Consider the following 13135-nt stretch of genomic DNA (forward strand, 5'->3'; position numbering starts at 1 on the left):
GTCTGTTCCTCTTTGGGTAAGTTGCTTTTGGGTGGCTTGCTGCTGCAGAGGATGTTGGTGATTTCGAGTCTGATTTTGTTAGCGTCATCGGGGTTGATTTTGGTCAGGCTGGTTTCAACTCCGCATATAATGGTCTCAGTGGGGATGTATTTGGGAGTGACTGCAAAGTTGAATCCTTTGGAAAGGACATCGGTTTCAGCTTTGGTGAGGATCCTATCTGAGATGTTATGCACTGTTTGTTTCATGTGTTGCTGTGAGGGTGGAGGGTTTGTTTCTGGCGTTCTTGTAGTCTTGAGTTTGTTGGTGTGCGTGTCTGTCTTGAGGGTGGTCTGTGTTTCGCTCTCCAGACGGCAAGTTGTTTGGATTTGTCCCAAAGTGCAGGGTGCATCTTGTTGCTGAGTTTGAGGTGAAGTGTGAGGAGATCTTTGTTGATTTGATCTAGGAGGAATCTTTTGTGTGAAGTTCATTTCTGATTAAGGCCAATTCTGTTCTTTTTAGGATGCGTTTGGTGGCTGCAGAGTTGGAGTGGAATTTCAATTGGAAGCATTTGGGGATTAAATTTTCATCGTGGCAGTTTCGTAGGAATGCGAGGTCACATAAAATGGAAGCTCTTTGGACTTCTAGTTTTTCATAGGTCCTGGTCAGATGGTGGATTTCCTCCCCGTAGAGGTGCAATATTTGTTTTCTGAGGTTTTCACGGGTGTTTGTATATAGGTCTTTGGTTGTTGGGTTTTCTCCGTGTAAAATTGGAAGTGTCTTGGCGACGTTTCGACGAAGTCTCATTCGTCATCTTCAGGCTTCAGCTTCGTGCTTCTGGGAGCAATGTGTGATCGCAGCTGTTTCTTCCTTTTAACTGCTAGTGGGGGTTTGAACTGATTGGGTGGGAGCTTGGCTGTGCTCTGATTGGATGGGGTTTTTTCTGTGCTCTGATTGGCTGGGGTGTGTCCTGTGTTGGTGGGGGCTTGGTTGTGCTCAGTCTAATCTGTGCTGCAGGGGGATTTGAGCTGGTGAGCTGCACTGCTGCTGTTTGGCTTCGTGTTCGTGGTCGTGCTACATCTTCGTAGTGGGTGTCAGTCTGCTGCATGTATGGATTGGAGGGTTTGAAGTGGCTAATGTTGCAGCTGCGGTCTGGCTTCTGGTCCTTGGTCGTGCTTCCTGATCAGTGTGGGTTTGGGTCTGCTTTCTGGGTGGATGTGTGGTGGTGACATCCTGTGTGGATCTCGTGAGTGTGGGTCTGGTGTCATTCCTCGTGTTAGGGACACGTTTGTCAATAAGGGCAGGTTTCCAAATGGCTGGTAGGCGGGAGGTATCATCTCGTTTGTTCATGCTGTGTGGGCGTTTTCTATCTCGATGGCTTCTCTGATTATTCTGTTGTTAAAGTGTTCAGTTTTGGCGATAGTTCTGGTCTTTTAAAGTCAATATCGTGTCCTGTGACTTTAAAGTGTTGGACCAGGAAGAAGTTGGTTCCTCTTTTGAATGAGTTCTTGTGTTCTTCAATGCGTGCACTTATTCTTCTGTTGGTTTGTCCAATGTATGTGGTGGGGCAGGCGGTGCATGGGATTTCATATACTCCTTGATTTTCTAACTCAATTTTGTCTTTGGGGTTTCTTAGGATGGTGGATATTTTTGGTTTGTGCAGAATGCTGTCTTGATGTTATGTTTGTGGAGGATCTTGCTGATTCTGTCTGTGGTGCCTTTATATATGGGAGGAGGGCTGTGCCATTTTCTTGCTCTCTGTCTTGGGTTTTAGTGGGGGGTTCTTTTTGGATTAGTTTGGTAATCTTATTTCTCTGGAATCCATTGGATGTTAGTACGTTTGTGAGAGTGTGTAGTTCGGTTTTTAGGTGTTGTTCGTCAGCTAAGCATTTTGTTCTAGAGATGAGTGTCTTGGCTACGGAGTTGATCTGTGCTGGGTGGTGGTGTGAGAGTGCATGCAGATAGCGGTTTGTGTGTGTTTTCTTCTGGTAGATGGTGTGTCCTAGGGAGCCATTGGGTTTCTTATAGACTAAGACATCTAGGAAGGGAAGTTGGTTGTTAACTTCTGTTTCCATGGTGAACTGTATTTTGGGGTGTAGGATGACGCTAACAAAATCAGACTCGAAATCACCAACATCCTCTGCAGCAGCAAGCCACCCAAAAGCAACTTACCCAAAGAGGAACAGACAGCACTACTTAACCTGAAAAAAGATACCAGCATAATAATCCTACCAGCAGACAAGGGCAACGCCACGGTGGTTATGAACACATCTGACTACCAAACCAAATTAACCAACCTACTCCAAGACCCTGCATACAAGCCCCTAAAAACAGACCCCACCACCTACCTAGAAAAAACCACTAGATCCAAAATAAAAGCCTCCCCCATCAGTGAAGAAATCCAACAAAGAATCATTCCCAGAGAGAAATCATCCAGATGCCCTAAGCTCTACGGCCTCCCCAAGATACACAAAGAAGGAACCCCACTCAGACCCATAGTCAGCTCCATAGGCTCACCTCTACAAAACCTAGCCAAATTTCTCGCCAAACAACTACAGCCCTATGCAGAATCCATCGCCTCACACGTAAAAACTCATTCCAGTTCATAGAGATCATAAAGAAACAAAACTTACAGCCCAGCGACCTACTCGTGAGCTTTGATGTCATATCCCTCTTCACCCAAGTGCCAATCAAAGAAGCCTTGACAGCTATCCAAAACAAATATAACCCCCCCAATCACATACTAGATCTGACCAACCACTGCCTATCCAACACATACTTCATCTATAACGGACAAAAATACAAACAAATAGAAGGCGCACCCATGGGATCACCCTCTCACCTGTCATTGCCAACCTCTACATGGAACACTTTGAAACCCAAGCACTAGAAAAATCTGATCACAAACCCAAACTCTGGCTCAGATACGTGACGACACCTTCATAATCTGGCCACACGGAAAGAAAAACTTGAAAACTTCCTCACACACCTCAATAGCCTACACCCCAAAATACAGTTCACCATGGAAACAGAAGTTAACAACCAACTTCCTTCCTAGATGTCTTAGTCTACAAGAAACCCAATGGCTCCCTAGGACACACCATCTACCAGAAGAAAACACACACAAACCGCTATCTGCATGCACTCTCACACCACCACCCAGCACAGATCAACTCCGTAGCCAAGAAACTCATCTCTAGAACAAAATGCTTAGCTGACGAACAACACCTAAAACCGAACTACACACTCTCACAAACGTACTAACATCCAATGGATTCCAGAGAAATAAGATTACCAAACTAATCCAAAAGAACCCCCACTAAAACCCAAGACAGAGAGCAAGAAAATGGCACAGCCCTCCTCCCATATATAAAAGGCACCACAGACAGAATCAGCAAGATCCTCCACAAACATAACATCAAGACAGCATTCTGCACAAACCAAAAATATCCACCATCCTAAGAAACCCCAAAGACAAAATTGAGTTAGAAAATCAAGGAGTATATGAAATCCCATGCACCGCCTGCCCCACCACATACATTGGACAAACCAACAGAAGAATAAGTGCACGCATTGAAGAACACAAGAACTCATTCAAAAAAGAGGAACCAACTTCTTCCCTGGTCCAACACTTTAAAGTCAAAGGACACGATATTGACTTTAAAAGACCAGAACTATCGCCAAAACTGAACACTTTAACAACAGAATAATCAGAGAAGCCATCGAGATAGAAAACGTCCACACAGCATGAACAAGCGAGATGATACCTCCGCCTACCAGCCATTTGAAACCTGCCCTTATTGACAAGCGTGTCCCTAACACGAGGAATGACACCAGACGCACACTCAGGAGGTCCACACAGGATGTCACCACCACACATCCACCCAGAAAGCAGACCCAAACCCACACTGATCAGGAAGCACGACCAAGGACCAGAAGCCAGACCGCAGCTGCAACATCAGCCACTTCAAACCCCTCCAATCCATACATGCAGCAGACTGACACCCACTACGAAGATGTAGCACGACCACGAACACGAAGCCAAACAGCAGCAGTGCAGCTCACCAGCTCAAATCCCCTGCAGCACAGATTAGACTGAGCACAACCAAGCCCACCAACACAGGACACACCCCAGCCAATCAGAGCACAGAAAACCCCCATCCAATCAGAGCACAGCCAAGCTCCCACCCAATCAGTTCAAACCCCACTAGCAGTTAAAGGAAGAAACAGCTGCGATCACACATTGCTCCCAGAAGCACGAAGCTGAAGCCTGAAGATGACGAATGAGACTTCGTCGAAACGTCGCCAAGACACTTCCAATTTACACGGAGAAAACCGAACAACCAAAGACCTATATATATATATATATATATATATATATATATATATATATATATATATATATATATATTTATATACATACATACATATTCTTCAAGATATGTTGTTTTATTTATGACAATGTTTGTGTATACTGTTGTGACAAAAAGAAATAAACAACAACAACAACAAAAAAAACCTTGAAGTCCAGAAGTCTTAAAGTGGCCAAGGTTGGAGACCCCTGCTCTAGGGAACCCCACATCCAAAGGTGGGGTAGTTTTGCAGCTGGCCAGCCCTGTTGCCCCTCCTGGCCTCTGGGGATGGAGGGAGAAAGCAGGGAAAGGCATCGGTTGTGGGTTAAAAGGCAGATTATTCTCCCGGGTTGGGTCCCCCCACCCAACCCTGAAGTTTGTTCCATACTGAGCCAAAGCCCACCAAACCCAAATTTGCCACCCAAAGCCAAGTGACAGGGGTGGGGGGATTTCAGGCTCAGGATAGAAGGGGGTGGGGGGGGGGGAAGTGAAAAGACAGACCAAGCCAGAACTACTCCTGGCTAAAGCGGCTCAGTGGCTAAGACGCCGAGCTTGTCGATCAGAAAACTTGTCGGTCAGTTCGGCGGTTCGAATCTCTAGTAATAGGTTTCCTGCGTGAGCAGGGGGTTGGAGTAGATGACCTCCGGGGTCCCTTCCAACTCTGTTAACCGTTACTACTCGCCAGCTGCACAGGCAAGAATTCGATGCTGCTAACTGTCTCCACGGGGGAATCATTACTACACAGAGGAGTGTGGCTGTGCCTGCCTTTTCTGAAACCGACCACCGTCTCCGTAGTTTCTCCAACGTTTAAAACGAGGCTGTCTCTATTACACCAGTTCGCCAGGCCCTCTGCCTCCTGGGGGTTCAGCCACACAACCCACGGTGTTAACAACGTTGTGTTAAGCCCCGAACCTGGCAGCTTTTTTTTTTTTTAATAAAAAAGTTTTATTTTAACATTCATATCCAATAACATATTTAGTGTGCCATCGTATACAATTAATCGGACCTGCCCGGTCACCACCCCCTTCCTTTAACTCTCTTCCCTTCTCTACCTTCTTCTACTTCTCTTATCTACATCCTCTCCTCCTTCCTCCCTACTCCTTTCTTCTCCCTCTTCTGTCCCTCTTCCTTCCTTTCCTCTTCCTCCTCTTCTCTTTCCTACCTCCTTCTCTCTTCTACTTCCTTCCTTCCCGTCATTCTGAAATGGTAGCCAGGCAGCTCCGATCTTACATTAATTATACTTCTTCAATCATCTTTGTACATTAACCATCAATCCATTTTCTACCCTCATCCCCCCCTCCCCCTCCCTCCCTCCCCCTCCCTCCCCCCTCCCCCCGGGACTTCCCAGAACCGAATACAGGGTATAAAACTAACAGTCAAAAATTAAAATATAACACAAATCATAACCCATAGTCACTCCTTAAAACCTCAACTCCCCTTCCAGAAACAAAGAAAATACATTTCTTCCAATCCATTATATATCAGACCATTCCACTCCTAGAGTTCTCAGAAATTTCCGATTGAGTTGGTGTTTGTTCTTCAATAAAGTACATAGCTTTTAATATCCAACCTTCATCAATCAGTACCAAAACAACGTTCCATCTTCCAATATTCGCCAAGGATTCTTCTGAACCTGGCAGCTTTAAGAATTGTGGGCTTCAACTCAATGGTGAAATCCAATTTTTTTTTTCCTGACTGGTTCTGTGGGCGTGGCCTGGTGGGCGTGGTAGGGGAAGGATACTGCAAAATCTCCATTCCCACCTCACTCCAGGGAGAAGTATACTGCAGAATCCCCATTCCCAGCCCACTCAGAGGTGGCCTTTGCCGGTTCTCCGAACGACTCAAAATTTCCGCTACTGGTTCTCCAGAACCTGTCGGAACCTGCTGGATTTCACCCCTGGTTCAACTCCCAGAATTCCTTAGCCATCTAACTGGGGAATTGACTCAGAATAGAGCTGGAAGGGACCTTTGAGGCCTTCTAGTCCAGCCCCCTGCTCAGGCAGGAGATCCGTGATGGTTAACCTTTTCTGGACCGGCTAACCATTTTTGGTAAACCGTACAGGGAATCCTCGACTTACAACCATACGTCTAATGAATGTTCAACTTACGACCGGTCCTCAAAATTACAACCGTTACAGTGTCCTCTTGGTCACATGGTGAAAATGTAGACATTTGGCCTAGATTTATGAGGGCTGCCGCCTTCCAAGGTCCCATGATCCTCATTGGGGACCTTCCCGGAAGTCTTCCTGCAAGCAAAGTCGGGGGGTGGGGGGCCGCCAGATTCCTTTTACAACCATGTGACTCATTTAATGACCATGGCCAAAACGGTCGTAAAACGGACTGTGACTCGCCTAACAACCCCATTGCTTCCTGACGGAAGTTCTGATTGACAATTGTGGTTGTAAATTGAGAACGGCCCATATTAGGTGGTCCTCGACTTACGACCAAAAGGGAGCCCAAAACTTCTGTTGCTAAGCCGAAGAGTTCTCCAGTGAGTTTTGCCCCGTATTACGTCCTTTCTTGTCACAGTTGTTAAGCAAGTCACACCATTGTTACGTGAATCTCTCGTCCCAGTAGACTCAACAAAGGGGATCCCACGACCCTCCCCGGGGGGGGCATTGGGACCGTCATAAATACGAGCCAGTTGGCAAGTGTCCAAATTTTGATCACGAGAGCGTGGCCCACCCATGATTTCTGCTACCGGTTCGCCCGAACCTTTCCGAACCGGCTGAATGCCACCTCTGAGCGAGTCCCTTTTGCAGTGCCGTGGTCACTTCGAACCGTCACTAAACAAATGATCGCAAGTCGAGGACTAGCCGCCTTGCTCGAAAGAAGGCGAGCCACCTGCCCTCCGCTGCAAAGCTTTCGCTGGCACGCAGCCCTGAGTAGCTTCGGGGCAAAGGTTTATCCCGGCATGACGAAATGAAACTCCCCGAACGGGTCGGGGTGCGAGAAGTCCCGACTGAAGGAATCGCTATCTCAGCGGGTGGAAAGATGCTGCTTCAGAGGAGAGACGGACCTCCTGCCACCCCCCCACCCACCCTCCCCACCTGTGATGAGGGCCACGGGGCCAGCCTCCTCGTGCCCCCAGGCGGATTTCTTTAAATCTTTACTTCAAGAGGCGGGCAGCAGCCGAGAAACAGCCAGCCTTGGTTGTGTCAGCCGGGCTCTGCTCTCTTCTGCCTCAGTTTCCCCTTTGACCTCCTCGGAGCCGGTTCCTTCCATCCGTAGGTGGCAAAACAGGTTGGAAGGGAGAGGTTCCTGAACACCTGTCTGCACAGGGGACAATTCTCCAAGGCAACGGTTGGGAGAAAGCGGAGACTACGAGACAGGTAGGAAGAAGAGAGATTCTCCGCTGGCCCTCCTTGGGCTGGAAGGGGTTTCCCCCCCCCCACCCACCTTTTTCTGATCTCTGCACATGCTCGGGGGGCACTGCTGTGGATGCACCCGAGAAGCTAAAACCAAGACTTCTCGGGCGGTGGTGGCCGCTCTCACCCTTCGCATTCCTTGGCACAAACTTTTTAAAACATCGTCGCTTCCCTGCCTCTCTGATGCAAGAAACGGCTAAACAGACAACTAGGGTGGAAGTTAGAGAGAATCACTCTGTGTGTGTTTGTGTGTGTGTGTGTGTGTTGTGGAGAAAAGAAGTGAAGCAGGGGGCAGATTATTGCGTTTTTTTTTTAGAGAAGATCTGATCCAACGGACCAGCGGAACGACTTGCCACCAGAAGTTGTGGGCGCTCCATCGATGGAGGTTTTTTTTTTAAGAAGAGACGAGACGTGTCGAAAATGGCATAGGTTCTCCTGCTTGAGCAGGGGGGGTTGGACTAGAAGACCTCCACGGTCCCTTCCAACTCTGTTTGTTCTCTTCTGTTCTCTTCCGGTTGGGAGATTAGAACCTGGGACCGAATTCAACTTGCTGGGAACTTGGCATATTAACTAATCACTGAGCCCAGGAAAGTTTATTTAGACCAGGGGCCTCCAACCTTGGCCACTTTAAGCCTGGAGGATTTCAACTCCCAGAATCCCCCAGCCAGCAAAGCTGGCTGGGGAATTCTGGGAGTTGAAGTCCTCCAGGCTTAAAGTGGCCGAGGTTGGAGACCCTTGATTTAGACCGTTTATTCCCGCTGTCAAAACTAATCGTACTTAGCCTGGGGTTGGAATACATGTGGTCCTTGACTTACGACCACAATTGAGCCCAACATTTCTGTCGTTAAGTGAGGCTTGCCCTTATTTTACGACCTTTCTTGCCACGGGTTGCTCAAGGAAGCATTACAGTCAAGAAGTTCGTAAAACCCGTCGGTGGAGGGAATCCGGCTTCCCCGTTGACTTTGCTCGTCAGGAGGTCCCAAAAGGTGATCCACACACACGACCTCGGGACACAGCAACGGTCATAAGTACGAGCCAGTGGCCAAGCGTCTGAATTTGGATCACCTGACCTTGGGGAGGGGGGAACGCCGCAAAGGTCGTAGGTGTGAAAAACGATCATAATAAGTCGCTTTTTTTCAGTGCCGTTGTAAGTCTTGAACGGTCACTACATAAACCGTTGTAAGTCGAGGACTACCTGTACAGCCGTTGCGTCTTTACCCCCATCTGGGCTAAGAGATTGGGTGGACAGACTTGATTCGGGAATCCTCGGTGGATAATGACAAAGAAGGAAGCAATGGCGATTTCAAGAGTGACAAAGATAATTGGGGGACTGGAGACTTAAATTATATGAAGAACGGTTGCAGGAACTGGGCCTGGCTAGTCTAGGGAAGAGAAGAGAAGGACCAGGGGAGACAGGAGAGCGTCTTCCAATATTTGAGGGGCTGCCACAGAGAAGAAGAGGGAGTCAAGCTATTCTCCAAAGCACCCGAGGCCAGGACAAGAAGCCACGGTTGGAAACTGATCAAGCAGAGAAACAATCTAGAACTAAGGAGGAATTTCCTGACAGTTAGAACAATGAAACCAGTGGGACAACTTGCCTCCAGAACTGTGGTGGGTTGCTACCGGTTTGCAGGCGAACTGGTAGCGGCGGAGGCAGGAGACTCCGCCCACCCACCCGGATGCTTCTGCACATCTATACTAGTGGGGTTCACCTGCACCCCTCGAAAAGCAGGAGTGACGTGTCCTCTGCAGCTCCCATAGCAAGGAAGGGACTGGGAGGGGTCTTCGTCTCGTATAAAATCACCTTCAAAGGCTAGGAAGAGTTGCAAGAACATTTTCCTACAAAGCGGTTATTTTGCAGGCTTCGTCCAGTCCCTTCCCCAACAGAGCCCCCTCCCCAGGTGTCCAGGGGAAGCTGGGAGAGCCCCTTGCCTGCGATGGGAGGGTAGCAGTCCATCTGGAGAGTACTTAGCTGCTCTGGAGATCAAGCAATCAATTCAAGCAAGCAAAGTAAAGCTGGAAGGGACCTTAAGGGGAGTAGTGGTGAAATCTGAACTGGTTTGCTACTGGTTTGCTGGGTGTGCATGCACGCCTCGCACAAAATGTGCACTGCGCACCAAAAGGAGGCCTGGGAAGGTAAGTAGAGCAGCGCGGGGGGGGGGGTCATTGGAAATACCAGTTTGGAGGAGCTTTTTTTAAACTACCAGTTCGCCCGAATCGGTAGTTTTTTTTATCACTACCGGTTTGCCTGAACCGGAGCAAACCGGTAGCATTTCACCCTTGCCTCTAATCCAGCCATCTCTGCTCAAGCAGGAGAAGTTATACCATTTCAGACAAGTGGCTGTTTAGTCTCTTCTTAAAAGCCTCCAGTGATGGAGTACCCATGATTTCTGGTGGCAAGCTGTTCCGCTGGTGAATTGTTCTCACTGTTAGGAAGTTTCTCCTTAATTCCAGGTTGCTTCTCTCCTTGATTAGTTTCCATCCGTAGTTTCTTGTCTTGCCTTCTGGTGCTTTGGAGACTAGATTGACCCCCACTTCTTTTGGGCAGCCCCTCAAATACTGGAATCATAACCCCACCCAGTCCTCCTTTTATCTAGAGTGGCCAAATCCAAATCCTGCAACCGTCCTTCATATGTTTTAGTCTCCAGGCCTTTGATCATCTTCGTTGCTCTTCTCTGCACTTTTTCCAAAGTCTCAACATCTTTTTTCGTAACGTGATGACCAAAACTGGATGCAGTACTCCAGGTGTGGCCTTATTAAGGATTTACAAAGAAGAAATTTAGAGACAGCATCTTTTCTCAAGCCGTGAGTCTGATTCATGAGGACTAGAATCTCGGCCAAGACGTTGCTTTGCCAGCCAAAAGCCTGGGGTACCTAATGTTTCTGGGGAATCATAGCCAGTCCGTGGAGCCAGTCGGGAGCAGACAGAGGCCTGTCTTGACCTGGGAGAAGGTCTGGAAGGGAGGTCCACCCAACATCAAATCCTTGATTCCTTTTCTCGGGTGGGAAGTCCTCCTTTCTGGCCATTGGCCTCTGTTCAAAGCACCAACGGTGTCAGGTTTAACAGTTTAACACAGTTGGAAGGGACCTTATAGGTCATCTAGTCCAACCCCCCACCCAAGCAGGAGACCCTACACCATTTCTGACCAATGGCAGTCCAGTCTCTTCTTGACAGCTTCCAGGGATGAAGCTCCCACAACTTCCGAAGGCAACTTCTGTTCCATGGGTTGATTGCTCTCCCTGTCAGAAAATTTCTCTTTATTTCCAGGTTGAATCTCTCCTTGGTCAGTTGCTTTGGAAAACAGCTTGACCCCCTTCCTCCTCTCTGTGGCAGCCCCTCAAATATTGGAAGACTGCTATCCTGTCTCCCCTGGTCCTTCTCTTCACCAGACTAGCCAGGCCCAATTCCTGCAACCATTCATTGCGTGTTTTAGCCTCCAGTCCCCTCATCATCCTGGTTGCTCTTCTCTGCATTCTTTCTAGAGTCTCAACCTCTCTTTTATAGTGCGGTGATCAAAATTGGATGCAGTACTCTAGGTGTGGTTTTACTAAGGCTTTATAGAGTGATATTAGTACCTCCCTTAATCTTGATTGTATCCCTCTGTTAATGCAGTTTAGGATTGTGTGCACACTGTTGACTCATATCCTAACATCCAGGACATAAACTGTTTCAACTCCTACCCTCAAAACGACGCTACAGAGCACTGCACACCAGAACAACTAGACACAAGAACAGATTTTTTCCCGAAGGCCATCACTCTGCTAAACAAATAATTCCCTCAACACTGTCAAACTATTTACTAAATCTACACTGCTATTAATCTTCTAATTGTTTTCATCACCAATCTTTTCCCACTTATGACTGTATGACTGTAACTTTTTGTTGCTATCATTAAGGGTTAAATTGCTACCTATGACCATCATTTGTGTTGTAAATGTTGTACCTTTGATGAAGATATTTTTTTTTCTTTTAGGTACACTGAGAGCATATGCACCAAAACAAATTCCTTGTGTGTCCAATCACACTTGGCCAATAAATTCTGTTCTATTCTATTCTATATTTAGCTGGTTGTCCACTAAGACTCCCAAGATCCCTCTCCCAGTTGCTGCTATTAAGCCTGGTTTCACCCAGTTTATATGTGTATTTTTGGTTTTTCTTGCCTAAGTGTAAGACTTTACTCTTCTCTACATTGAATTTCATTTTGTTAGATCGGGCCCAGTGTGTCAAGTCTGTCAAGTTCTATCTGGATCTTGAGCCTGTCTTCTAGGGTATTAGCTATCCCTGCAAGTTTAGTATTACCCGCAAATTTGGTAAATTCCCCTTCTATTCCCTCATCTAAGTCATTTATGAAGATATTGAAGAGTCCTGGGCCTAAGATGTAGCCTTGGGGTACCCCACTGCTCACTCCCCACCCTGTAGACAGAGACCCATTAAGGACAATTCAGTGTTCCATTGCTGGACATTCTCAAGAAGAGACTGGATAGGCAGGTGTCCGGAATGTTATAGCATCTCCTATTGAGCAGGGGGTTGGGCTAGATGGCCTCTGAGGGCCCTACCCACTCTGCTGTTCTGTTACTGTTTGTTACCTGTGGGTCAGGATGCGGTGTTGCAAATGCTTGCCTGGATGTAATAACAACCCAAGGCAGGTGTAAATGTGCGGTACCGCAAACCTGGCTTTTGTCAGCCCTGGGACGATTTATGATTCGAGCCACGGCACACCCCTGCAGAGATTAAAAAAGCTGCACCTTTTAAATGTCTCCTGAAACCACATCCTGAGTGTGCGCACGTGTGTGTGTGTTACATCTTGCAAATTGTCGCAGCTAGTGCGATGCTTCTTTGCATCTCTTGCCAGGCCCGCAAATGTCGGCTGGCGGCCCCCAGGGGGAGGGCCTTCTCTGTGGGGGCTCCCACCTCTGGAATGAGCTTCCCCCAGGGCTTTGACAATTTCCTGACCTCCGGACCTTTTGCTGAAGACGTATTTATTCTTCCGCGCAGGACTGGCATAATTATTATAATTATTACTATCATTATTAATTTTAATGGGGTTTTATGGTTTTAATGTATTTTAATTATGGGCCAAATTTAATAGGTTTTTTTAATATTGGTTTTAATTGTATTGTATCTATTTATTGTTGGTTTTATCTGGCTGTAAACTGCCCTGAGCCCTTTGGGAGAAGGGCGGTATAGAAATTAAATAATAATAATAATAATAATAATAATAATTATTATTATTATTATTATTATTATTATTATTATTATTATTAATTATTAAAGGGAAGCAGTGATGGCGGTTGGCAGCCAGACTTTTCCAACCGGACTCTTCTCGAAGTGCCCCAATGGAAGCAGGACCCACCTCTGCCTGGGCAGCCCCACACATCTGGATCACCCTGGAGGGGAGGGGGAAGAGAAGTCCTCCTTCCCCCTTGAATTACCCAGCT

This window comes from Ahaetulla prasina, chromosome 1 (assembly GCF_028640845.1).
Source record: "Ahaetulla prasina isolate Xishuangbanna chromosome 1, ASM2864084v1, whole genome shotgun sequence".
Taxonomy (NCBI): domain Eukaryota; kingdom Metazoa; phylum Chordata; class Lepidosauria; order Squamata; family Colubridae; genus Ahaetulla; species Ahaetulla prasina.